Below are 27,188 nucleotides of genomic sequence, written 5' to 3'. Positions count from 1 at the left end.
TAGTTAAGAGGGGTTTGGGGATTAGCCCCTTCCCCGCACGCAGTGCCGGGGCCCATGCCTGGTTCACCGGGTTTCAAACTGTGCTCGGCCTGTCATAAGCCGATGCTGACAGGAGATCCACACGACTCCTGCCTTAAGTGCCTCGGGGAATCTCACCTGACAGATAAGTGTCACATTTGCAAGGCTTTTAAGCCGAGAACAAAAAAGGAACGGGACTTTCGGCTGAAGCAGCTCCTCATGGAGGTGGCTCTTACCCCTCCGCCTTCGGCACCGAGCTGTGGTCAATCGGCAGGCAGAAGCACCTCCTTGGCACCGGACTGCGCCGGTACTGCCAAGGCCTCTCAGCACCAGTCATCGCTGGCACCGAAGTCAACTCGGCACTGCTCCCTCTCCCCAAGGTTGAGAAAGCCTAAGACTCCTGCTGCTTCCGTGCCACCTGCACCGCAGCCAGAGAGCTCGTCTAAGTCAGATCGCCCGGCACCAACACCTGCCGCGGCACCAACATCATCGGCACCATCAATTCTGGTCCCATTAAGGCCGTCGAGTCCAGTGCCTGTCAGCTCCCTGGCGCAAGCCGTGGTTGAGCTTACTATTCCATCCACGTCGGAGACATTCTCAACGGCGACGGATCTGATTGCCATGACAGAGTTGACGCTACCTCAACCCCTGGCACCGCCGGTGCGGGTAATACAGTCTATTGGCAAGCCTGCTTTGATAAGACCATCCTCTGTCAGCACAGCAGAGCGGCACCGTTCACGATCACGGTCCTGCAGACATTCCAGGTCCTGTCGGCGCTCCCGCTCCCGAAGCTGCTCGCAGTGCCGGTACTGTTCTCCTCCTTGGTACCGGGCGCACTTGCGGCACCGGTCGGTATCCCGTTCGCCGGCCTGCTACTCTTGGCACCGTTCCAGCTCCCGGCACTGCTCCAGGTACCGTGACTCCTGTAGCCACTCCCAACGTCAAGCCTCGAGATCTTGGTCGACCTCCCGGCAACGCTCCGGTCGCAGGTCTCGATCTCGTTCCCAGTACCTGTATGCCTCCCGGTACCGCTCCCGGTGCTGAGTAGGGCAAGGTCTGCTAGAGACAGAGACTCTGCCCAGGGCTTTTCAGCACCTCCATGGCCATCCAGACACGCATCAGTGTCATTCCATGCGGACAGCTCTTATGCTCAGGACTGTGATTCTGATGTGCCCACCAGAGTCTTCCAAGAGGCCCAGGCCCAGGCCCAAGGACCCCATCAGTGGTCTTTCTGGACACCTTGGGTGTACCACCAGGCCCAAGGCGTACCAGCAGTTCCGTCCTGCTCTGTCTCATCAAAGCACCGAGTGCCAGAGGCGATGGTTAGCCATCCCCCTCCGACTGCTGCGGAGGAAGCCCCAGTTCACCCACCGGACTCTCAGGTTCCTCTGGAGCAGGAGATTGCCCAAGAGCAACAGGCTACCCAGGACCCGCTTGTCGCTGGCATCTCCTCTTCCTCTTCTCCAGATGAGGCGGTGGCAGGAACATCCTCCTCGGGCCCTCCTCCAATCAACCTGAGAGCCCATCAGGACCTCCTAAGGAGGGTAGTACTCAGTATGAACCTCCAGGTGGAGGAGGTCCCAGAGATAGAGGACCTGGTAGTGGACATTCTATCGGCGGATGCCCCCACTAGAGTGGCCCTACCGTTTATTTGGACCATCCAGGTGAATGCCGATACTATATGGCAGTCCCCAGCCTCTATCCCTCCTGTGGCCAGGGGAGTCGAGCGTAAATATATGGTGCCCTCTAAAAGGTACAAGTACTTGTATGTCCATCCTCCTCCCTCCTCACTAGTCGTCCAGTTCGTTAATGAGAGGGAACGGCATGGCCAGCAGGCGCCAGCCCCGAAATCGAAGAAGGCTAGGCGAATGGACCTACTCGGCCGCAAGGTGTACTCGGCAGGGGCCCTACAGCTCTGGGTGGCAAATCAACAAGCCTTGCTTAGCCGCTATAATTATAGCACCTGGGTGGTGGTGGCTAAGTTTACGGAGCTTCTCCCTCAAGACTCCCGCCAAGAGCTCGCTGCCCTCTTGGAGGAAGGGAAAAAGGTGGCCAGAACTTCCCTCCAGGCCTTGTTGGATGCAGCAGACGCAGCAGCCAGGACCCTGGCCTCAGGTGTTGCCATGAGGCGCATCTCATGGCTTCAGGTTTCAAACCTCCCACCGGAGCTTCAGTATACCATTCAAGACTTGCCATTTGATGGTAAAGGCCCCTTCTTGGAAAAGACCGACCCCAGGCTGCAAAGCCTGAAGGACAACAGGGTCATAATGCGCTCTCTCGGCATGCATACGCCGGTGACCCAACGCAGGGGTTTCCATCCCCAGCCTCACTGCCCATACTCTGTGCCTAGACAAAGACAGGACTATGGCAGGCGGCGTGGCAGAGGTGGTCGCAGATGACCGTCAGGACCCCAAGGGGGCCAAAAATCAAGGTCCCTCGAAACCACCACCGGGACCAAAGATGAACTTTTGCAGGTGTGCCCGAGGGCGGCGTACCAGTTACAGGCCAGGATCCCTCTCCTCCCTTCTCCAGGCGTCTCTCCTACTTCCTCCCAGTGTGGTCCCAGTTAACTTCAGATCGCTGGGTCATACGCACAGTGGAGTATGGGTACCATCTCCAATTTATTTCAACCCCGCCCTCCCACCTTCCAACCCTGTCCCTCTTCAGGGACTCCTTTCACGAGCAATTCTTCTTACAAGAGGTGCACATGCTCCTTGCCATAGGAGCTATAGAGGAGGTACCGATGGACGAAAGGGGCAAGGGGTTTTACTCCCATTATTTCCTAATCCCCAAGTTGAAGGGAGGTCTCAGACCTATCCTAGACCTGCGAGGACTCAACCAGTTTATGATAAAGTTGAAGTTGCCCATGGTATCCCTAGGGACCATTATCCCATCCTTGGATCCTGGAGACTGGTATGCTGCCCTCGATATGAAGGACACGTACTTTCACATCGCCATCTTTCCTCCACACAGGAGATACCTCCGCTTTGTAGCCAACCGTCAGCACTTCCAGTTTACGGTCCTTCCATTTGGCCTTTCTACAGCCCCAAGGGTATTTACAAAGTGTATGGCTGTAGTCGCCGCCTACCTCTGCCAACGTCGGATATACGTTTTTCTGTATCTGGACGATTGGCTCATCCGAGGGGCCTCCGAGATACAAGTCACTCAGCATGTGGGCATCGTCAAGGACCTATTCACACATCTAGGCCTGATGATCAATATAGAAAAATCCACTCTGGTTCCCACGCAGAGGTTAGACTTCATAGGAGTTATCCTGGACTCCAATCTAACCAGAGCCTGCTTACCACAGCCGTGGTTTCAGGCAATGGCAACAATCATCCGAGGTCTACAAAATTTCCCGACAACCTTGGCTTGCACTTGTCTCGGTCTCCTGGGTCACATGGCTGCCTGCACGTTTTTAACCAAACACGCCAGGCTCCGCCTCCGTCCTCTCCAAGTTTGGCTCAACTCGGTATACCGACCGGGCAGGGACCTAATAGACATGATAGTCACCATTCCCCCGAGCACCCTAGGCTCCCTAGAATGGTGGCTAACTCCCTCCCTGGTGTGTGCAGGGATGCCGTTCCACCCGCCCCAACCCTCAGTGTCCCTGACGGACGCGTCATCTCTCGGCTTGGGTGCTCACCTCGGTCACCTTATCGTAACATTCACTGGATTGGCTTACAAGGAGCTGGCATTACACACATAAAATGTCTGAGAACTGAAAGAGCAGTCCGCCTGGCATGCCAAGGCGTTCCAGCACAGTTGCGAGATCCGTTTGCGTCTCAGTATTACAGACAAAACAAAGGACAATCATACTACATAAAAACAGAGGGGGGACACGGTCCTCACCCCTTTGATCAGGAGGCCCATTACAACTCGGGGCACTTTTTGCATAGCACCCTATATATCTCGTATAGCCGTACCTTCATCCAGGCATTCAGAACGAACTCTGGCAGATTACAACTCAGCAGGTCTTTCCTGTCGCACGAGTGGGTCGACTCCGCCCGACACATATGCATTCTGTTTTCCAGAAGTGGGGATTTCCGCCCATATAGTAACCTGTTCAAACTTCCTCGCGAGATACAGGAAATGCCAGAATGTTCTGCACAGCGCTTCCAAAGGTCTCTTCCTAGGGAATCGATCTTGAGGTAACACTTTCCTGATGCCATGGAAAGAGTCAGGACTCCTTTTATGCCTTCTACATCTAAAATGTAATCCACATGTTCACAAAGGTAACTGCTAGAACTTCGGCAGGACAGAGCCACACTCATCATGATCGCATTACGATGACTCCAGAGTGGCCCAGGCAGTACTAGGTACGTACACGTGGACTTGACCTGTCGATAGCCAACCCAATTTACCCCTGCTACTAGTGCTACCGGACCACCGTTACAGACTTCAGTACCCACCAGGACACATAGGCAAGGCTTCGTCCACCTTTGAATTGGACTGCAGGTCTTTCACCGCACAGCATGGCTGTTGTGTGGCTAAACCAGGTCCCAGAGTTATCGTTGCTCTGAATCGGGTACAGTAACACAAGTCTCTCTGGGTAAGCAGAAAGTTCCATCGGTCAACGTATCGTGGCCAAGTGAGAAGCCGGTTCTCCCTGCTGGTCGCGACACCGCTTAATCTTACTTCCCACTGGAGGTGCTTCGATCCACCCATATATTTTGGACTATCTCTGGTCTCTCAAACAGTAGTGGCTAGCAAGTATCATCATGAGGTACACTTGGCAGCTCATCTCTAACCTCCGACCAGGTCGAAGGTGGTCATTTTCCGTGTTCTCACACAACTAACTATGGTTTCGAGGTTCACTCAAGGGTCTTGGAGCACTTAATATTTCGTCCCTCAAAGTAACCGCCCAGCCCCGAGCCTGGACCGATCAACCTGGTTTTACCAAGACTTATGTCTCCCCATTTGAGCCATATAGAAAACCTGCTCGCGTACTCGATTCCCTGCCTTGGACAGACAGCTTTCCTCGTAGCCATTACATGCGGACCAGACGAGTCTCTGTGAGCTTAGGGTTTCTTACGATTGGATCCATCCGTATAGCTTGTGTTCCAACAAGGACAAACAGGATGCAGTTGCGGACCGAAGACAGGTGCCTGGCAACACGCTTACCTTCCCTAAGGTGGTTTTGGGCACTTCATGTTAACAGGGGACATCGTTCTCGCCAGTACTTACTTCCCGAAGCACAACTCAAATGCGACGGGAGCTAACATTGCTCTCCCTGGACGTCCGTAGAGTGCCTCGCATTTTAATATTGAGGCGGACTAAGAACATTTAGTAGAAATGCGCCGCCAACTTTTGGCGGCGGTGGCAGACCGAGATGAAATAGCCCTACCTGTTTCTCTCACGGAGGCATCTCATCTTCGGGTGACGGGAGTGCATCCCCATTTGGTTCTGAGTGTTGGCTCTGATATTTCCCCAACACAATCACTCTGGCGCCATTCTATCCAGGGGTCCAGGCCTTCATCTGCCGCCTGCCTCCCGTCTGTGTCTATCCAGGAGATAAATGTCGCAACAGCTACCTGGTCCGTCGGTCCACACCTTTGCTGTCGCAATTGATGCTCTGGTCAACAGTCAGAGATATTATGGCAGCCTTTGGACTGAGCAGTTTTTGCATTTCTGCCACATCTCACTCCGACCATCACCGACCATAGGTAAGGTTCTTGGAATGCACCTAATTGGAATGGAATAGCAGCCAAGCACTCGAAGAAAGAAAAGACAGTACTAACCAGTTTGTAACTGTGTTCTTCGAAGATGTGTTGCTCGTATACATTCCAAAACCTGCCCTCCTTCCCCACTTGTCGGAGTAGCCGGCAAGAAGCGAAACTGCGCCAGGAGGCGGTTGGATGAGCAGGGGGTATATCACTCCGGTGCCATGGAGCAGCGCCACTCCAGGGGGTGCTCAGCCGACCCACCGAGTGTTGCTAGGGTAAAAATCTTCCAACGAACGTGCATGCGGCGCGCGCACACCTAACTGGAATGGATATGAGCAACACATCTCGAAGAACAACAGTTACAAAGGTGAGTAACCATCTTATTTTCCACCCTAAATTAAATAAAATTTAATTACATTATGGTCACTATTTCTGAGTGCTTCAGCTATATTCACTTCTGGGACCAGATTCTGTGCTTCATGTAGGACTACCAGTGGCTCTCAGCCTTTCCAGACAAGAAGACACAAAAGAATCCTTTCACATGTCAGGGTGATTTCAGTCATCTACTCCACTAGTTCTAAACCTTTCCAGGATACTGTAACCCTTTCAGAAGGCTGATTTGTCTTGTGTACCTCAAGTTTCAACTCACTTAAAAACTACTTGCTTACAAAAATCAGACAAAAAGTGTCCCAGCACACAATTACTGAAAAAGTGCTGCTTTCTCATTTTTACCATATAATTATAAAATAAATCAATTGGAATATAAATATTGTACTTGCATGTAAGCATATATCATATAGAGCAGTATAAACAAGTCATTGTCTGTATGAAATTTTAGTTTGTACTCACTTCACTAGTGCTTTCTATGTAGACGGTTATAAAACTAGGCAAATATCTAGATGAGTTGACGTACCCCCATGGAAGATCTTCGCATACCTCCAGGCGTACATGTACCCTTGGCTGAGAACCACTGGACTAAATCAAGAATTGCCTCTCGCCTTCTTGTTCAAGGACTAGCTGCTTTAAGAAGCAATTGATAATGGTGTCTAGAAATTCTCTCAGCATCCCATTCTGAGGTGACATGTTCCCAGTCAATATGGGGATAGTTGAAATCTCCCATTATTATTGGGGTTTCTATTTTTATAACTCTCAAATCTTTAAATATTTCACCATAACTGTCACCATCCTGGTCAGTGGTAGGTATTATATTCTTACTGATACATTCTTATTAAAGCATGGCATTTCTATCCATACATATTCTATGGTACAGTTTGAGTCATTTAAGATTTTTACTATATTTGACTCTGCTTTCTGCCACATTGTGCCACTCCTCGACCTACTCTGTCATTCCTATATTTTATATCTTGGTATTGCCATGTTCCACTGATTATCATAATTCCACCAAGTTTGGGGTGCTTATTATAGGGACATCCTCATTTAATACAACGCAGTGAAGTTCACCCATCTTCATATTTAGATTTCTAGCATTTGTATACAAGTACTCATAACATGTGTCAATACTTAGTTGTCTGCCTTCATGTGATATAATTGAATGGGATTCTTTGTTTGACTGTTTCTCTTCAGTTCCTACCTGTACTTTATATCCTAGTAAAGAGGAGATGATAGAAATTTATAGAGTATCCCCTTGAATAAATCCTCCCCAAAGGGATGCATCTGTCCAAACTGTGTGCTCCTCTGCACCTGTCAGCTTTCTCTCAGCCCTTAGTTTAAAACTCCATGATTATTTTTAATTTTACATGCCAACAATCTGCTTCTGTTTTGCTTTAGGTTAAACCCATCCTTCCTGTATAGACTCCTCTTTTCCCGAAAGGTTCCTTTGTTTCTAATAAACCTAAATCCTTCCCCCACAAAACCATTGTCTCATTCATGATTGGGACTCTGCAGTTCTGCCCATCTAACTGGTCCTGAGCATAAAACTGGAAGCATTTCGGAGAATGCTTCCTTGGAGGTCCTGGACTTTAATGTCTTACCTAGCAGCCTACATTTGGCCTCCAGGACCTGTCTTCTGCCTTTGCTTATGTCACTGGTAATTACATGTATCAAAACTGCCAACTCCTCCTCAGCACTGCATATGAATTTATCTAGATGTTTTGAAAGATTCCCAACCTTTGTACCCAGCAGGCAATTCACCATCTGGTTCTTTTGGTCATCACAATCTCAACTATCCAGATATCTAATTATCAAGTCCCTCATTAATATTAACTATCTCTTCTTAATACCTGGAGTCCCCTGCCACAGAGAGTATCCTAAGTGTGAGAGGGTGATACCATGATATCATCTGGAAGGATACATTTACTATAAAACAAAACATGGAGCAGTGTCAAAAATGTTTAACTTCAAAAGAAGGGGATCACCAACATGAAAACATTAAGGAACACTGGTTTAGACTAGAGTATCAGGCCTAGATCTCATGACAGAGAGAGGATATGGGCTCCCCTACCTATACCTCAGTAGGGCCACCATGAAGTGGTGGCTTAGACCCCTGTAACCCAGAGAGTGAAGGGATTTTGTAGGGCCCTGATAGCAACTAGCAAAGGCCATATAGACTCTGGACAGAGGGCTGTGAGCCAGAAAGGGTGAAGGGTTTTGGGGAGCCTTTGCACATGATAAACAACCACACCAGGAGGACTTTTCTGAAAAGTCCACCATACAAAGTGATCTTAAAATAGAACCCCATCAGCTGCTGACCAGATTAATCAATTGGTAACAGGTCCAACAGATGCTTGGTTGTTCCGATCTAATGGCTATATGGCACAACAAGGAGCAATGGTCTCAAGTTGCAGTGGGGGAGGTTTAGGTTGGATATTAGAAAAAACTTTTTCACTAGGAGGGTGATGAAACACTGGAATGGGTTAACTAGAGAGGTGGTGGAATCACCTTCCTTAGAGGTTTTTAAGGTCAGGCTTGACAAAGCCCTGGCTGGGATGATTTAGTTGGGGATTGGTCCTGCTTTGAGCAGGGGGTTGGACTAGATGACCTCCTGAGGTCCCTTCCAACCCTGATATTCTATGATTCTATGTGCATATAGCAAACTTGCCTTTCCTGCTGGTTTCTAGGGGTTGGCATCACATAATAATCATGATACAATTTCCAGCAGGGAGGGCATGTAATAGCCAGTGAAGGTTTTAAACTAGTCTGTGGTAAAGCAAGTGAACAGTTACTGAGATTACAACTAAGCAATGCCAAATGCTTGATGGTGAACAAGCCATTCTGATTATGGGGTATTTCTCCTTGATATTTTCCTTCTTTTAATTGAAGAGTAAATCCAAATATAATGAAATTTAAATGTGAAATCCATTTAGAATCAATTAAAATAAAACAACTTCTGCAGTAGCTTAACAGAGTTACTGTTGCTCTAACACAAGAAAGTCTGGTTCAAGTTCAGTGACTATATAAATGGAGATGTAAGCTGTATGTCAGGAATAAATGTAACTTATCAAGTTAGAGTCCAACTCTCACTTACACTATGGGTCCTTGGCACTGATGTGCCAGAACAGTGTCAAGTGACCTCAGTATAAACGGGAGACCGTAGTATTCAGCGAGGTCCAAAGAAGGGGTAGCCTACCCCAACTTGATATTCCACGGGGATGGAATTTATCTCTGGACTAAATATGTCCAACTCCTTTTGCAGTCAGTGGGATCATTCATCCCTAGCATTTGTTTATTAAAGGCCCTTATCTGGTACTCTAGGTGAATTCATTTATAAAAATACAATAGCTCATACACCAAACAAATCAAGATTCACCAAAAGATCTGAACTCTCTGCATAAACCCACCCCTCAGGGAAAAGAGATAAGCTTTGCGGCTAGCTTCTGGAAATTAACAGATCTAGGCTCTGTCAAACCAGGGTTGGATGCATACTAAGGGCTGGTCTATAATGAAAAGTCATATTGGCATAGCTACCTCTCTCAGAGGTGTGGAAAAAAATCCACACATCTGAGAGACGTAGTTAAGCCAACCTAGCCACCGGCATAGACAGTACTAGATCAATGGAAGAAGTCTCCTACTGAGCTGGTGCTGTCTACACCAGGGATTAGGTTGGTTTAACTGAGTCACTCAAGGGTGTGGATTTTTCATATCTCTCAATGATGAAATTATACCAACCTAATTTCCTAGGGCGGACCAGGTCTTAGACACAACAATGATAGGTAAAATGCAAAGAGCTAGAGTAGGCAGAGGTAATGGACATTTACACTGAAAATGCACTGCTGTTAGCCTCCCTCCTGTTTAAACAGGGGGGCTGTGAATTCACATGCATCAGTTAATCACACTTACTACAGCATCAGAGGGAAAAGAGATGGACTCTGAAATTGCCAGGACCCAAGCCATTTAGGGCACAATATCTTATACATCACATAGAAAAACATTGGCAGCCAGCGCTGACTGGAGCACAGGCAAAATATGCTCTCTGTGAGAAGTCTGACTTACCAAGCATCCACATTCTGGACCAGCTGAAGTTCAACTCATTTTCAGGCATAGCCCTGTGTAAAGAGTGTTGCAGCAGTCCCATTGCAAAGCAGTACAAGCATGGGTAGCTGCAGTCAGGTCCAAGCATGAAAGAATGGATTGCAACCTCCTAACCATGAGCAATTAAAAAACAAACAAACAATTCCCCTCTTTCCCCATTCCTCCCCCCAAAAAAGCCCCACCACCACTCTTGATCACTGCTATCTGGGCAACTGAAAGAGAAGAGAGAATCCAAGAGGACACCCACATTGCAAACTACATCAGAGGAGCAGATATGGCTCCACATCTTCTAGTTACTTCCCATAGCTTGCAAGTACTACCTCTCTCTACAATCATAACCAGGCCTAAAACTGAATTTATTAGAATCAAGAAGATGTAGCAATTTCAACAGTTATACTAGGTATGAATTTGGCTCATTGGAATTAGTACCACCTTAGTCTAGGGCTCACTTTGGCCCTGAAAGCATTGAAGATGTTTGGGACATAAATTAAAGAGACTTGTTTTATCTTGTACCCTCCTGTGTTGCTTCCCCTACTTCTATCCTCTCACTATGTAAGTTGTGTTCATTTGGAACACCCACTGAATACTAAAACATTGCAAGGTTCATTTACACAAGAGTAAAGTTTTTTGTTTTTTTTAAATGTACTGACTTGAAGCTGCATTTTAGCTGAATTCGATCCATGTCCTGTAGGATCCTAATTTATTGTATTAGGAATGGGAAATTTGACCTTCTAATCATTTTCATCATGCATCACAAAATTTGAGTGTTACTAGAGCAACTGTCCTCAGTCCTTTAATGGGCAACTATCAGTTTTAAAAATCCTTTCTGAAGGGCCAGTCCTGTCTTTAATTACTGTAGGTTCTCGTATTCCCTTGTATAGCTCATTGTTTCGGTGGCATTGTGCCTTAATAACATAGCATCACTGCTGATTTTCAACCTTGCAGATCAACCATATTACATTGCTGAAGTTTTGACAATGTTAAATGAATCATTAGCTAACAATTATCTGCAGTGCAAACATAGCAATGTTCTGACACACTGACATCTTGTGGTAATTTTAAAGTACCTTTGGGGGGGTCGGGGGGAAACAGATTGTATGTATGTTAAAAACTTTTTGCAGCCGACAACTGGAGTAGACATGCAAAGAAACTCCTCTGACACCTCACTCAGGGGATGCAGCGTTGCATTATATTACTGGAAGCTGGATTTAGTGTCCAGTATGGCCAGATGCAATGGCAGTAGCTGAAGTATGTATCAGAGATTCCCCTTCCACCCTCCTGCAAATTGTAACTACCATCCTTGATTCTAGGCAGTGTAGCTGTTCCAACAACCATTATTCCTCTTTTCTGCCCCAGATGTGCAAAGCCTCCTACCCACCACTACAGTAACAAACACTTGTATTGTTTGTTAAAAATCTGTATGAATTTACCATGCTCAGTAAAGTATCTCAGACTTTAAGGCCAGAAGGAACCATCGGTATCTTCACAGTATTATTCCAAAGCCAAAAAGCTTCATTTAAAAGAAAACAGTGGAGGTTACTAAACGATAACAGTGCACTTATCTGTCACATCATTTAAAAGCAAGGCATTGAATCATTAAAGCAACATTAATCCTACTCTCCTGCTGAGACAAATCAGCAAAATGCAATCTTAGTTAGGTGCTTATTATGTATTATGGTAATGGCCTCTATTCAAAAGAGATTTTTTTAGATGGGATGGGGGAGGAGAGAAAACCATGCTTTGCACATATATAATACTTTTTCTTTTAAATGATTTAAAGTTACTTTCAGAGGTAGGAAATCAACATAATTGGCCTAAGCACAGATATTTTGAAACAATTTGCAGGAAGGCACAGAAGTCTATTGGATGAGATGTGGGTCTGTTGTTTCAGAGGGCCCAGGTTATTTCCTTCCTCTAGTCTAGACTTCCTATGTAACCTTTAGTAAGTCACTGAAACTCAGTTTAGTAAGTTTCCTTATAGAAAAATCTCCTTGAAAACTCATGTGCTGACTATATTTAAAGAAAACAGATATGCAACATTTCCCCTTCTCCTTTGTGAGTAGTTTTTGGACCAATTCTGATACTGTTGATATCAACAGACAACATTTTTGGCTTTTACTTCAATGGGAGCTGGATAGATCCCAGTAAGGTATCTGTTTGAGTCTGATACTCACTATAGGTTGGTTACAGCTCTAAAACATACAGGTTCTTTTGTAGTTGACAGCTAATAGCACTCTTGCTTTATTAGCAGTAGTAGAGGCATGTGTTTTTGGAAATGTAAGCCCTGGTTAACACTCCTGCCTGTCTAGGTTTGTGAGACATAACTATGGAGAGGTACCACCCCTCCATGAAGGCTACAACACCAGTCTCATTATAAGAGTAATTTTGATCTCTCTTTTAGCTTTAAAATACTCATGTTTTCAATGCTTCAGGGTTAAGCTTCATTGTAGAACTATTCAAAAAAATTTTGCCTGAAGTTTTTTCCCTTCCTACTGAAAAACGGCTGGTTTCAAACTTATAATTGTCACTAAAAGCTCTTAATTGAAAATAAAAATAAATCCAAAAAAATTTGTAATTTTATATTTTTAATTTCTGTTTGTTCTTCTCTACCACTTTTTTCTCTCATGAATACAAACAGAATAAATATGTTTTCTCCCGCACCCCACCCCTGTCTTTTCGCTACTTTGTAACTTTTCAAAGCTTTCTCGCCTGTATTCCATGCTCTAACAGGGTTGGCCACTGCCTGTGTTCCCCAAAATGGCTCAGAAGTATCATACCTCAATTTCCCTTCTTGGTTCCTCAATGATTGAAAAAAAACCAAACAAGAACAACAACAACCACCACCAACACCCTTACACAAGTCCAATAATAGCCCTTCTGGAGGTCTGCTTTCATCAACATAAAATTCAAACACCCTCCTTCCTGTGATACAGTCTCTTCCTGTTCTGAGTCACTGGAGAAGACACAAGGTCTGGCCTGCCTTTTGCCACTTCCCAAAAGGCAAAACAAAACCTCTAGCCTGAGCCAGGACTTTCTACCCAGCTATGTCTCCCTTCCTCAGGGGCTACTGCAGAAGACTCTCTCATATCCAGCCCCCTTCTGGCTGTCCACACACTTCTGTTTTTCCATTGCCAGAGGCTGGGTTTAATCACATGATCATCTATCATATGATGTAATGCATTCTCTTCACCTGGGGTACAGAATCAGCTTCATCACAGGTAAGCTGAGAAATATCTTTCTTTAGAAGGGACATCCACTCTCATATCCTTAGAACCAAGGGGAAATTCACACAAGCTGGGTTTTTTTGTGTTTGGGGGCTTTGGGGGGGCAGGAGCACCCAAAGAAATGTTAGACAGAATTCAGAATGGAAGTAATTTTTTTTTGTAGTGACCCAACTCAAAGACATTGATACATTTTCATTAGACTTTGCAGAAACATTCTTCTTTACTTTCAGAAGTCTGGTAGTTTTCAGGATAAACACATTTTTCCAAGCCAAAGTTGTAGGATTGCTAAAACAGAGTTTTAATGGAAGTTAGTTGCTATCATGACTATGAAGAGTCTTCTTCTTTTCAAAAATACATCTAACATTTTCATTAACTGTGCTTTCCTTCACACCCTGAGCTTAAAATGTATCCAGGTCCACAGTCGTAAATTTGACATTTGCTGTTTCAAAGCTAGTGTGCATGGGGACAGCTGTGATAGCGTTATTGTGTAACTCCATCGGCTAATTTGCAGCCCTATCTGTTATTCGGATGTTTGATGCTGTACCCATGCTATGTTCAATTAGTGATCACTGGGAACATGATACTTGACAGAAAGGAAGTTATTAGACAGTATCAGGTTTTAACATCTCTGTTTGAAGATGGTAATCTTAGTATGGGACTATGCTAAGACAAGTGAAAGTAGTTAGCAATACAATTTTAATTCTGCTTTACATATATGAATGATGTCTATTCTTAACGAAGTGAAGACAAAATTAGAGGGTGGACAAAACTCTAGTGTAATGAAACAGAAGAGGAGTCTATCTCATGGGTTTCTCCCCGAAGCAGATAATGCATTTACCAGATCACTTTTACTATTCTTCATGGAAATATAAATCACTACTGTGTGGCTAGGAATGGAATATTGAGAACCAGAAAGGATTAAACTCTAAAGAATCCTAATTTATCATGAATCCTGCAGACCTTGGAAACTGCTTTGTTTGACGAGGGGAAGGGGTTGTTGGTTGTTTTTTTGGAGGGGAGGGGAGGAAAGAATAGGTAACCTCTAGGTCTCTCTTCCTATCTTCTTTTCTAGTCTTTTATTTGCCTTGTAAAGTCTGCACCTCCCATTCCTTTCCACATCCTATCAAAAATGGGAGGTGCTGCTAGCCAGGGAGTGAAAAACAAGTTCAGGACCCAGCCTCAAATTTCCAAAGGCCAGTGAGCCAGCCCCTTGGAACTTCTTCTTCAAAGGTTTTCAAGCGCTTATTATGTAAATTACCACCTAAAAGCCCCCTCCCCCTCTTAATAGGGTCATGCAGGAATATTTTATTCTACCTGTAAAGGTTTCTGCTGCAACTGAAGTTAGGGGAGACTAAGTAAATCCTATATCTTATTTATAGTATTTCTAATTATGTATACATTAAGTGACAGTTGCACTCAGATATGCTTTAGGGTGGATTCCTATTCTACTGACTGCATGTTTTTGGAGGTTGGCTTCAATTACTTCAAGGAGCCAAGCTGGACATACTAATATACACCACTACACCATACTCAGGACAGATTCAGAATGGTAACATCAATCTGCATTGAGGCTACCAGGATTAAATAGGTACTCAAATACTGCTTCAGGTATATATCCAGTAGCCAAGACTCTAAGCAATGTATATCTTGTGTGGGTATCTTTTTATCCTATTGTAGGTCAATTATAGTGTTTTGGCCCTTACTTTCAGATGGAGGGATAGCTCAGTGGTTTGAGCACTGGCCTGCTAAACCCAGGGTTGTGAGCCCAATGCTTGAAGGGGCCATTTAAGAATCTGGGGGAAAAAATCTGTCTGGGGATGAGCCCTGCTTTGAGCAGGGGGTTGGACTAGATGGCCTTCCAACCCTGATATTTTACCATCCCCCAATCTTGTCAGATATATTTTTGATAATCACCGATCTGAGCCATTCAGATCTTTAGTCACAAAAAGTTTTGCCTCGCCAGAATTGACCCTAGGTTTTGCAAGACCCTTTCCGTTGACTTACGTCCCTCCTAAACTTAACCACAGATGCCTGGCTTATTAATTTCAGACAGGAGGCATAATGACCAAATTTTGCTTTGGAGGTATGGAGGGAGAAGAAGTGATGCTTCCCACATACTAGTACCAGTGCCTACCACTGAGACAATAAGAATTTCAAAATGTATAGATAAAAATTTAACTCATGGTGTGACATCCTGAACCATTGATATCAATAGGAATTATGCAACCCCACTGAAATTGGCGGGGATAGTGCAAGTGTAACAAAGCAGAATTTGGACCATTCTATGCAATTACTAAATCAGACCAGTATAATTTTTTACTTCAAACTTAAATCCTACTTAAGTAGTATATGGGCCTTGTGATTTCCCTCTGCCAAAGGAGTACCTTATCCTTAGTGCTCAGTTTTTGACAACAGTAGCTTTTGGGTTGCTTTTGTTACTTTCTTGGGGCAATCTATTATTGTGAACACCACACATATGGGAAACTAATTTTTTTGTACCATATATTCAGAATATGGGTAAATGTGACCCAAGACTTAGGCTCCTAAATCACTTCAGTGCTTTTGAAAGTTTTACCCTAAATCGCATTGACTTTCAATGAGACATGGCTCCTGTTTACATGGGAAAGTTTTCCAGGTATAATGAGATCATTATGGATATAACCGTAATGCACAGGCACTCTTATTCCAGTGTAAGAGTGGCTTTTCCCCCATTTCCTAAGAGATATAATTTAAAAGCCAGAATAGGAATTTCCCCACCAGAGAGATTGATAACTGTATCAGTGTAAATTCACACCTTAAGTTATATCAAAAATTCCCATGTAGATTAGGCTTTAGATTCCTAACTCATTTGGGAAAAAAATTGAAAAGCACCCTCAAATCTGCAAATTAGAAAGATACTACACAAAAGTACATATTCAAGAGAAGAGTTTTGTAGTCTTCCCTGACAATTCAATTGTACTCTAATATGTTTCTTACTAATTCCATACTTTGGGTATTCTGTAAATCATTTCCCCACCCCCACCCCAAACACAGCAATGGTACTTTTTCTCAGATAGGATGCATTCCTTGACAGTTTGAAGTTTAAAAGTGAACTTGTATTTTTAAGGCATTTTATGAGCCCTCCGAAAGCATCTATAGTTTTTCTTAAGGGAAAAGTAATTTTTGTTAATAAACCATGTCACAATACAAATTGTTTGTATTGCTGCAATATTTCAGGTAGATAGATCCACTCTGGCTGATCAAAAGCCTTTTTAGCATCTTGTGAAGTTATTCTGGGGAAAAAAATGGGCCAAGATGCACTGACATATAGCAAATGCAATATATTTGCCATTGAACATCATTCAGGTATAAAACTAGTTAGATCATTATGTATTAGTGAAGTGACCACTTCCCCAAATGTTATTGCTTTTTTAGATAGGATTTTGTTCACATTTTAAAAATAAATATTACCCTATAGGAGGTAGAGTTTATTGGGGTCTCTTCTTTCTTTGGAGGAAAAGAAGTAATGTTAACAAGTCTCTGTGCTGTTGTGTATTATTATTTAGGGGTTTTACTGCACTAGTGTTGAGAGACCACAACCAGAACTAGCACAGCACAGTGCTGGGTGTTAACTGACACAGAGTAAGTGACAATTCCTCCCCAAAGATCTTATAGTCTAGATAGACAAGAAAAACAAAGGATGGAGGGAAAAAACAGCAAGTCCCTTTATCTCTAAGCCTAACATCACCCAGCAGGCTGGTGGGAGAGCTGGGAATAGAATTTTGGGCCGCTGGGTCCCAGTCTAGTGCTCTGTCCACTAGACCCATATCGCTCTTCCATGTTTTTCATATTATGGTATATGAAGAGCCACAAATTTTCTTTCAGCAGTGATGGAATACTAGCTGCAGCTAACTTCATAATCTAGCATATGTTGTTTGAATTCTAGACCTCTCTCTGAAACTTCCTCTTTACTGTACCTCTGTCCCCTCCCCTCCATAGAAAGAGCACAAATGTATACTGACCTTTATAATTGACCTACTGCACAATGAACAGGGCTGACGAGGACTTTAACAGCTGATATATGTTCAATAACTGCCCTGCAGTCATTTATTAACATTTTGGTCAATGCTCATTCAGTAAATTTATTCCAGGAAATCCTTCTATTCTCTCACAATCTCCAGAGGTGGATGAGCTGGGTGTGGGTGAAGTTAACTGATCTCAAGAAAGTTGTGTACTCTGCAGACTGATGCTCCTGCTGAAAAAAAAACTCTTCTAGGAATGCTAAAAATATCACTCTTATCCTGTGTCTTTAACTTCACTGGTAACATGTACACTCTCTCTCACACACAGGAGACTGAACACACTCACTCCACTAGGTTTCCCTCACTTCTCTCTCACATACCCCACCCTTGTATTTTAATCTTCACAGTTAGACCACTTCTAAAAGAATAGTGTGAGGAAGTGTGATGCTCATAGCCATAATGGGGGAGACCTCTGTGCATAGATCTCCTCGTCCTGCATGAAAGGAGGTTTCAGTCACCTCTATAGCATCACACCCCTGCCACGCGGAGACCTCTCTCTACTTGTCGGGGAAGCTGAACAGGGGAGAGGGGGACTTGGCAGGCTGAAAGACCCACTCCCTGTGCTCAATGCCAGGTTTGAGGATATGGTGTTGCACCCTTTTCTCACCACCCCCACTCGGACAATATTGTGAAATCTACACAGGAGTCTCCTGAGAGAGATTTTCTCTCACAAAATCCATTGAAGGGAGCTGTACTGCAGGCCGGGTCAAGCTGACCCTATATTCTTGTATCAGAGGGGTAGCCATGTTAGTCTGTAGCCGCAAAAACAATGAGGAGTCTGGTGGCACCTTAAAGACTAACAGATTTATTTGAGCATAAGTTTTTGTGGGTAAAAAACCCTACTTCACAAAAATATTTATAAATATATCCACACACACACAGCTCAAAACTTTTTATTAGTGGGGAATGAACTAGTACATATAAAAACTGGCCTAAACCTTCAGCCTAGACTGAAAGTGAGCCCAACCTTTTAGAAAAAAGAACAGGAGTACTTGTGAAACCTGGAGACTAACAAATTTATCTGAGCATAAGCTTTCATGGGCTACAGCCCACTTCATCAGATTCATAGACTGGAACATACAGCAAGAAGATATTTATACAACCTTTTAGAGATTCCAAACGGAAGTGTAGTAAGATTGTTCAGTTGTTTTCATCTCCTTACACATCTGCTCTTCCAGGAATAGAAAGAAAGTATGAGGATAAGACAAAACAAAATTAGAAGCTCTTTCTCTTCAGCTACTGGTATATTTTGTGTCACAGAGAATCCCCATTTCCCTGCACCCCCACTCCCAAGGATGTCACCAACAAAATACAACTATGCTTTACAGGATTAGAGAGAATGTCGAGTGTATGAGAATTATACTTGCATTAAAACAGACTACCTTTTCTGAATTTCATTTTGCAGCAGGAAGAAAGCTTGCTCAAAGACAAATTTCCATTACAGAGAGGAGGTAAACCATAAGGCTTTCCTATAATGAGTAAGCATTGCTCTGCTCAGATAAATGTTTTTGCATCATACTATTCAGCTTTACAGTAGCTTATAAAATATCCTTTTTGGATAGGTCTGTGTATAATGTTTAGAGAAGGATAAAAAAAAAAGAGTTAAATTGTGGGTGAAAGTTTTACTAATTTAGAAAAATGTCCCTTGTCACTGAACATTTTCAAAATATAAAGTTTAAGTGAGCTTTAATATTTTGTGACTAGTGTTTTGATGTTAAGCAGTCATTAACAATCCTATGGGAAATACGGTGACTCAGAGTCTGCATTATGATCCATTCATGTGTAGTACAAAGTAGATACTGTACATTCAGGCTGCAAATGGTCTGTGGAGAGATCCCCTTACAGAGGAGAACTCCCTACTGGTATAAAGCTGGTGGAGACAGCAAACCTACCTTCTTGTGCCTGCCACCACACTCCAGCGTAAGTCAGGGGTAGGCTGGGGCAGGGCAGGGCAGGGCACAGATGTCACACTTGTCCTTTGTTACTGTAAATTCATAGATTAAGAAGGTCAGATCTTCTAGTCTGAGCTCCTGCTTAACACCGACCATAGGACTTTCCTGAATTTATTCTTGTTTGAATTAGAGCATATCTTTTAGATAAAGATCAATCAAGATTTAAAGACTTCAGATGATGGAGAATCCACTACAATCCTTGTTAAATTGTTCCAGTGGTTAATTAACCTTGTTAAAATTTTATACTTTATTTCCAATCTGAAAGTGTCTCTCTTCAGCTTCTAGCTATTGGATCCTGTTATACCTTGGTCTGCTAGATTGAAGAGCCCTTTATTATTAAATTTCTGTTCACCATTCAGACACTCCTTAACCTTCTCTTTGGTAAGGTAAGTAGATTGAGCTCTGTGAGTCTTTCACTAGAAAGGCAAGTTTTCTAATCCTCTTCTTTGAACTGTGTCCAATTTATTAACATCCTTTGTGAACTGTTGATATCAGAACTGGACACAGTATTCCAGCAGTGGTCACACCAGTGCCAAATAAAGAGGAAAAAACCTTTATTCCTACTGGATATTTCCTCATTTATACATCCAAGGATCATATTAGCTCTTTTGGACACAATGCCATGCTGGACGCTCATGTTCAGCCCTTTTTCCCTTATGACCCTTAAGTCTTTCAGAGTCCCCCATCCTGTAAGTAGGACCAACATTCTTTATTTCTCGATGTATAACTTAACATTTGTCCTTTGTCATAGCTGGGTCCCTGGCAGGCAGACCTAGTGGTCAAAGCTAGAGTTCACAGTCATGAGACAGGAGTCAAGAGTCAGCTGGGGGTCAAGAAATCAGAAGCAGGAAACAAACTGGAAATCAGAACCACAAACCAGACAGCAGGAGTCAAGCCGTGTTGGGATGCCAGGAAGTCAACCAGGAGGAGCAGGAAGCACAAGGTACACAGCCCAGTTGGTCAGACAACTTCCTGTTCCTGGCTTAAATAGGGCCAGAGGACCAATTGGCTGCTCTGGGACTCCTCCAATAGGACCTCAAGGGCAAAGCCTCAAACTGGGTTTGGGATTCATGGGTCCTGGGTAAGCAGTTGTCAGCAGACTGCCAAGTGGAGAGTTGGTGCATGGCTGCTCCTACAGACCCAGGTTTGAGGCTCATGGGTCATGATATAACCTCCTTCCCTAGGAGCACCCTCTAGGCAACATAGGTCCAGGGTGGCTCCTATAGAAGGCCCACGCCAGGGCAGGAGTGTGAACATTCTCAGCTAGCTCTGAAGTGTGTTCCTCTGACTGGGAAGTTTATGGCTCAGTCAGGTACCACATTTACATCACTTGACTTTGGAATCAAGGACTTTGTAGAGAGTGTATTCTTCCTGACCTTTTACTTGACCTGGTGGGGGTGATGATTGGGCTGTACTGGGAAATGTGTTCTCAATGTAGAGTTTTAGGAGTGCGACATGCAGTATAAGGTGGACTCCAAGGGAGCTGGAGCTCATAGGTGACAAAGTTGATTTGTTGCCAAATCCAGAACAGGCCAAGGAACCAGTGGTCTAGTTTCCAAGGTCTGTCTATGTGGAGGTGTTGTGTAGAAAAACTTTACTTTCTGTCCTATAGAATAGGTGGGGCTTTATTGCCTATGCTCGTCTGCATAATTTTTGTAGTCCTCCTTTTGTTGTTCTCAAAGTACTATACGGGATCTTTTCAGGGGGATTAAGGCAAAACGCCACATTTATTAGTAATACAGGTATTAATTAATACTCTATCATATGCATATGATACATTACAGTCATGCATTCACACACACACACAGACACAAAACCTCAAACTGGTTATGGAGGATTCATGGGTCTCTGGTAGCAGTTGTCAGCAGACACTGCCAAGTGGGAGAGTGGTGCATGCTTGCTTCACAGACCCAGGTTTAGGCTCATGGTCCTGATAACCTCTTCCCTAGGAGCACCCTCTAGGCAACACAGTCCCAGGGTGGCTCTATAGAAGCCCACGCCCCGGGCAGGGTGTGAATATTCTCAAGCTAGCTCTGAAGCTGTTCTCTGACTGGAAAGTTATGGCCAGTCAGGTACCAACATTTACATTCAACTGACTTGGACATCAGGACTTTGTTATGGAGTGCTATTCTCTCGACCTTTTACTTGACCTGGTGGGGGTGTGATGTTGGCTCGTACTGGTAAATGTGTTCTCATGTAGAGTTTGAGACAGTGCGCACATGCAGTTAAGGTGGACTCCAAGGGGCTGGAGCTAGTAGGCAAAGTTGATTGTTTGCCGAAAATCAGAACAGGCCAAGACGTGGTCATTTCCAAGGTCTGTCTATGTGGAGGTTGTGTATGAAAAACTACTTCTGTCATCAGGAATAGTGGGCTTTTATGCCTAGCCTGTCAGCATAATTTGTAGTCTCCTTTCGTTCGTTCTGCAAACGTACCTATACGGATCTTTCAGGGGATTAAGCAAACCCCAACCATTATTAGAAGTACAGGGGTATTTTAATACTCCACTCAATATGCAGTAATACATTAGTCATGCATTCACACACACACACAGACACAACACACTCCGTCTTTGTGCTGTTACATAGTTGCTCCCTTAACTGCACTGCGCCCGTGAGTTAGATGGGGAGGGGTGGAGCCGGGCTTCTGCGCTCCGGATCGATGCTCGATGGTGACAAGACGAGACCAGGGTCCTTCTGCAAGAACTTGGTCTGTGTCCGTTGGTCTGTTCTTGTGCTGCTTTTTTTCTGGTGTTGTCCCAATGCTGCTCAAAGAGGGCGTTTTCTAAAGAAGTGCTTGCGTCTATCCTAATCCCCACCGGCGCTTCACTCAAAGAGCGGGACCGATGAGCAGATCCGGAGTGGGACAGGGTAAGTTTAAAAAAAAAAAAAGAAAAATTAAAAATGGTGCCTAAAGTGCGGGGCCCTCTTAGGCGTGGGTCCGATTGCCTGGCAGCACAGGAAGCTTGAACAGGAAGCGGAATTACCCGCACCCTTCCGTCCCCTCCACAACCCAAGCGACAAAAATGGGACGAGGTGCTCCGTGGGTTAGCTGCCCACATGCAACCACTCCAACAGCGCCTTATGAACTGGTGCAAATGTGCAAGTGCAGCACTTGGCGCTGTCAGTGTGGAGACACATGCGCGCTGGCCGTACACAGCTGTACGACACAGCTGTAATGCCAGCGTGCAAACTGTAAGTGTAGACAAAGCCTTAGAACAAATTAGCACAGTGTTCCCATGGTAGACTGCTCAGTACCTCTGCCACAGTGTTTACAGTTACTTGGACTGACCAAATGCTAACTTAAGTGGTTGCATTTCTTTGACTTAGATTTGTTTATTTGTAAACTTCAGCCACTCTTGTCCATGGCCCTGGAGTTGAGCGAGAACAGACTGTTGTTACTGTTTCAATGGCATCTGGCCCGGGAGGGGAATCTACCCCAATATCCCCCTTCCCACTCTCCAGAGGGGTCCCAAAAGTCTGCCCTCTGGGTTCAAATGTTCCTTTTTTGATATTACTGCTGCTTATCAAGATTGAGAGTGCTGTTTTAACTCTCTACCAGCCTTAAGGCACTTAACTAGGTACGAGTCCTACATGCATTTTATTTCTCTGCTTTGCAGCAGAGGTTTGTAATCTGGGTGCAGTTTTCCATTTTAAATTTAGCAATTGAAGTACCTCGTTACAGGTTTTCCACAGAGCCAAACTCGCAGCTGCTTCCTTTTTGATTGGAGTTGAGGGTTTATATATTAATAAGTACCTAGCCAAATTGTTTGTTTTTTAGGATATCTTTAGACAGTGTTCTAAACATTTTTCCAACAGTTGTGAAATAACCACCAACCACAACAAAACCAAATTGATAATATAATATAAGCACTATAACCCCTAATTTTAAAAGAGCAGCTTAAACGTTTGTTTCACCATATTTCTTCCCCACGTTTCCCGGGGTCCAAGCCTCTTTTCCCACATGTGCCATGACTTTCCAATTTTTACCCATTTTTCAATTGGAAAGTTTTTCTTTAGAAATATTTTTTTCTTTTTACAGGCTGTGGCAGAGGTAGCGGTCATTACAAGCCTCCCACAGGCAGCCCAAATCCCTGCAGGCTTCTTTTTGCTGCATTTGGGGGTTTACGTATGAGGATATATTGGGCCAAACCTATCCTAGGTCCGAAATGGTGCAGATATCTGCAAGGCTTGTTCAGTCCAAGGACTGTGCGCCACACCTCTGAAGATTGTTTAAAAGGCATATCTTTTTAAATAAAAGTGAGGTAGAAGCTACTTTTGACTTCATTTCTTTTTCTGAACTGTTTTCCCTCTGCCTTTCTTAAACATTTTTAATTTGTTCAGGCGAGCAGCACTGCTGGTTCTGGGCCTTTTGTTGCCCCTGATTTGATTTTTTTTTTCTTTTCTTTTCTGCTACCTTACGGAGGCCAGCAGGTTTTGTTAAAAATTTATGTTTTCTGCTACCTCTTCGGAGGCCAGCAGGTTTGTTACAATTTTACTGTTTCTGCTACCTCTTCGGAGGCCAGCAGGTTTGTTAACAATTTTATGAGCTCTTTATTTTCCTGCTACCACACGGGGCCAGCAGGTTTTGGTTAACCAAGACTAGAACCCTGCTCTGTAGAGCCGTTGTGTGCACACAGATTGATTTACAATAAGTGAGGCAATAATAAATCCCCCTTTCGCTATTCTCCACCAAAATGTTGTACTCAAGTACTATACGGATCTTTTCAGGGGATTAAGCAAAACGCCACATTTATTAGTAATACAGGTATTAATTAATACTCTATCATTAGCATATGATACATTACAGTCATGCATTCACACCACACACAGACCACAACACATCCGTCTTGCTGTTGTTAACCAACTAGTTGCTCCCCTTAACTGCACTGCCAGGTGAGTTAGATGGGGGAGGGGTGGAGCCGGGCTTCTGCCGACCGGATCGATGCTCCGATGTGACAAGACGAGACACCGGGTCCTTCTGCAAGACACCTTGTATTTTATAGCAGCTTCCCTCTTATGCAATCCAGACCAGATTCAAAATCTGGGTCTGTGTCCGTTGGTCTGTGCTTTGTGCTGCTTTTTTTCTCTGTTGTCCAGTGCTGCTCAAAGAGGGCCGTTTTCTAAAAGAGGGTGCTTGCTTCTAATCCCTGAGGTCGTCAATATGTCTGCTTTTCTTTATTGGCCCACTTGACAAGTTGTTGTCCTCTTGCTCTGGCTTCCATTCCCTCTTAACTGTTGTAGCTGTCTGGAGGTGGGTGTCTTCCAAGCCACTCTCATTCAACCTCATTCAGTCAATGGGCAATTGATTACAGAGTGGGGGAGGGGGTGAGATTTTATTCTACTTCTAGCAAAAGGCACATGTTCTTTCACTGGGGTAACTATACTATCCTTAGGGGCTATAACATTTGATACAAAGTTTTCTACCAATTTTATAATACAAAAGTTGTATGAGAAGGCACAATGCTAAGTCATATGAAATACAAATTAAACAAAGTGAACAGAAGTTACAATGCAGGCCAGTGTAGTGAATGGTGAACAGAACTGACATTAATAAAGTGAACAATTAAAAACAATTTCATTTATCAGTTCTACACTTTATCTTCTTAAGCTGTCCCTTCACCTCTTCTTTGATGTAATTGATGTTTTGTATTAGGTCCAAGGCCGATCGGTTGGGAGAGGATGTCTGCAGTTGTGGGTGAAATCAGGGGTGGTACCCATAGTTGAAAAAGAAGGAGATTTGGCCTGTGCATGCGTGGTCTGAATTATTATACAAGAAGTCAGTATATGGTAATAGTGTAAGCCAGTCATTCTGATGGTAGTTGGTGTAGCGTTGTAGGTATTGTTCTAGGATCTGGTTGATTCTTTCCATTTGGCCGAGGATGGTAGGCAGAACAGGTGCTTGTAGACCGGTAATAGACATAAAGCCTTTTGCCAGAAGCAGGCACTGAACTGGGGCTCCTGGTCAGACATGATCCTGGGGCCATGAAGACAGACTATATTGTTTATCCAGAGCCAGGCAGTTTCTCCTGAGGAGGATAAATCCATGCAGAGAATGGAATGGGTCATTTTTGAAAAGCAATCCACCGCTGTCAGGATGGTTGTGAAACCACTGGATTCTGGTAATTTTACCATAAAGGCCAAGGAAATGGTCTCTCAGGGCCGAGAAAGGGTGTCCAGAGGTTGGAGTAGACCACAGGGTTTCTGGCATGGGATCTTGGTGCAGGCACACTCCTGTCAGGAAGCAACAAAAGTTTATTGTGGGGAATATATGGGGCTACCAGATGAATCTGGATGTTAATCACTGGGTTTTATATCACCCTACATGTCCTGCCAGGGTAGAGTCACGGCACAACTGAAGAACCCCACTCTTGCAGATCCAGGGGAAACACAGATGTAGTTCCTTATGAATGCGATACCCTCCTGGGTATTGTGTGGTTCTGGGTGAATGATGGCCATCTTGTTGGGTGGAATTCCAGAGACGGAGGCAGAGTGGATGAGCTTCAGCAGGTGCTGCCAATGGGCATGTTGCAGAAGTTATGGGACTTGAACATGGGGAGGTTCCAGAATACTGCTGTCTTAAGTAGGGCCAGTGGGCCAATCAGCTGCTTTGGGTCTCCACCAATAAGACCTGAAGGGTGGAGCCTGAAACTGGGGCTAGACTTCATGGGTCCTGGATAAACAGTTAGCAGCAGTCTGTCAAATAGAGGGTTGAAGCACGGCTGCTCCTGTGAACCCTGCAGACCCAGGTTTGAGGCCCATGGGTCATGATACCCTTATTGAAACACAGTGTTTGCTTGTGCTCAGGTTACCAAGTGGTCCCACTCGCTTGGTATCAGTGACTTGTGCTCATCATCTATCACTCCCCCCATCTTTGGGTCATCTGCAAACTTTCACTAATGATTTTGTTTTCTTCCTTAGGGACCTTATCCTAGTGGTAAGAATTAGTTATAATAGTTCAAGGGCTATTCTAATTCTGGAGGCTGGGCTGGTACAGAATCAGAAAGATGTAATTGGCTCCCTGATAAGCCTTCGACTCCCCTACAGCAAACTGAGTTCAGATGCAGGTGAGACTTGAGCCTGTGGCTTTAAGTCACAGCTGTCAGTACAGGATAATGTACAGGCCCAGTAAGTCAGTGGGAGCTTCAAAAGCAGCATGTCAGATATAGGCTCAATAGACCTAATTCTTCACTCATTCATGCCAGTGTAACACCACCAATTTTAGTGAAGTGTCACCCAATTTACATCAGAGCTATGGTGGAACAACCTGTGGAGGGTGCAGACCTGCACATCATAAACATGGCTTATCACCTTCTCCCTCATTGGTGTTAGCCCAGAGTAGTCCTTTGAGCACTAGGACTAGAATAGCTACTAGATCTTGCTTAGAAGTGCAAGGAGGAAGGAAAGATGATGTTTTTTTTAATGACCTTTCCCCCTGACTCACTTGCACAGGACTAACAACAATCTAACCTTTGTATGTTGTAGGACTAGTATTTTAATGCCCTAGAGATGCCATCCAGCATGGACGGCTAGTCTATACTCTCAGGAATTCCTTCCCATACCAGATAAAGCTGCATCCACTGCTGATATTGAATCAAGCAGAATAGAATTCAGCTCACACTCTTATAGCAGTGTTGGTTCTATACTATTAAAGGAATTTGAGAGACTGGTTATAATAACCACATTTTTGTCACTAAATACACAGAGGGCAAAGATCTGCTGATTAAGATGCCACTTTTATAGTCTTTTTTCAGACCAGACCATTTTAGGATATAGAAGGATA

General features: G+C 44.3%; 1 long non-coding RNA gene across 1 annotated transcript in view; it reads right to left on the bottom strand.

Moving 5' to 3' along the window:
* LOC116818950 (uncharacterized) overlaps nt 1–17,572 on the bottom strand; it is a 181,780-nt gene extending 164,208 nt beyond the window's left edge. The window contains exon 1 of the long non-coding RNA XR_004372310.1: nt 17,398–17,572. This is a non-coding gene — a long non-coding RNA (uncharacterized LOC116818950). The remainder of the gene's footprint in view (nt 1–17,397) is intronic.
* Between the last annotated feature and the right edge of the window lie 9,616 nt (nt 17,573–27,188).

Source organism: Chelonoidis abingdonii, chromosome 3 (genome assembly GCF_003597395.2).
Source record: "Chelonoidis abingdonii isolate Lonesome George chromosome 3, CheloAbing_2.0, whole genome shotgun sequence".
NCBI lineage: Eukaryota > Metazoa > Chordata > Testudines > Testudinidae > Chelonoidis > Chelonoidis abingdonii.
This window is presented reverse-complemented; position numbering and strand designations above follow the sequence as displayed.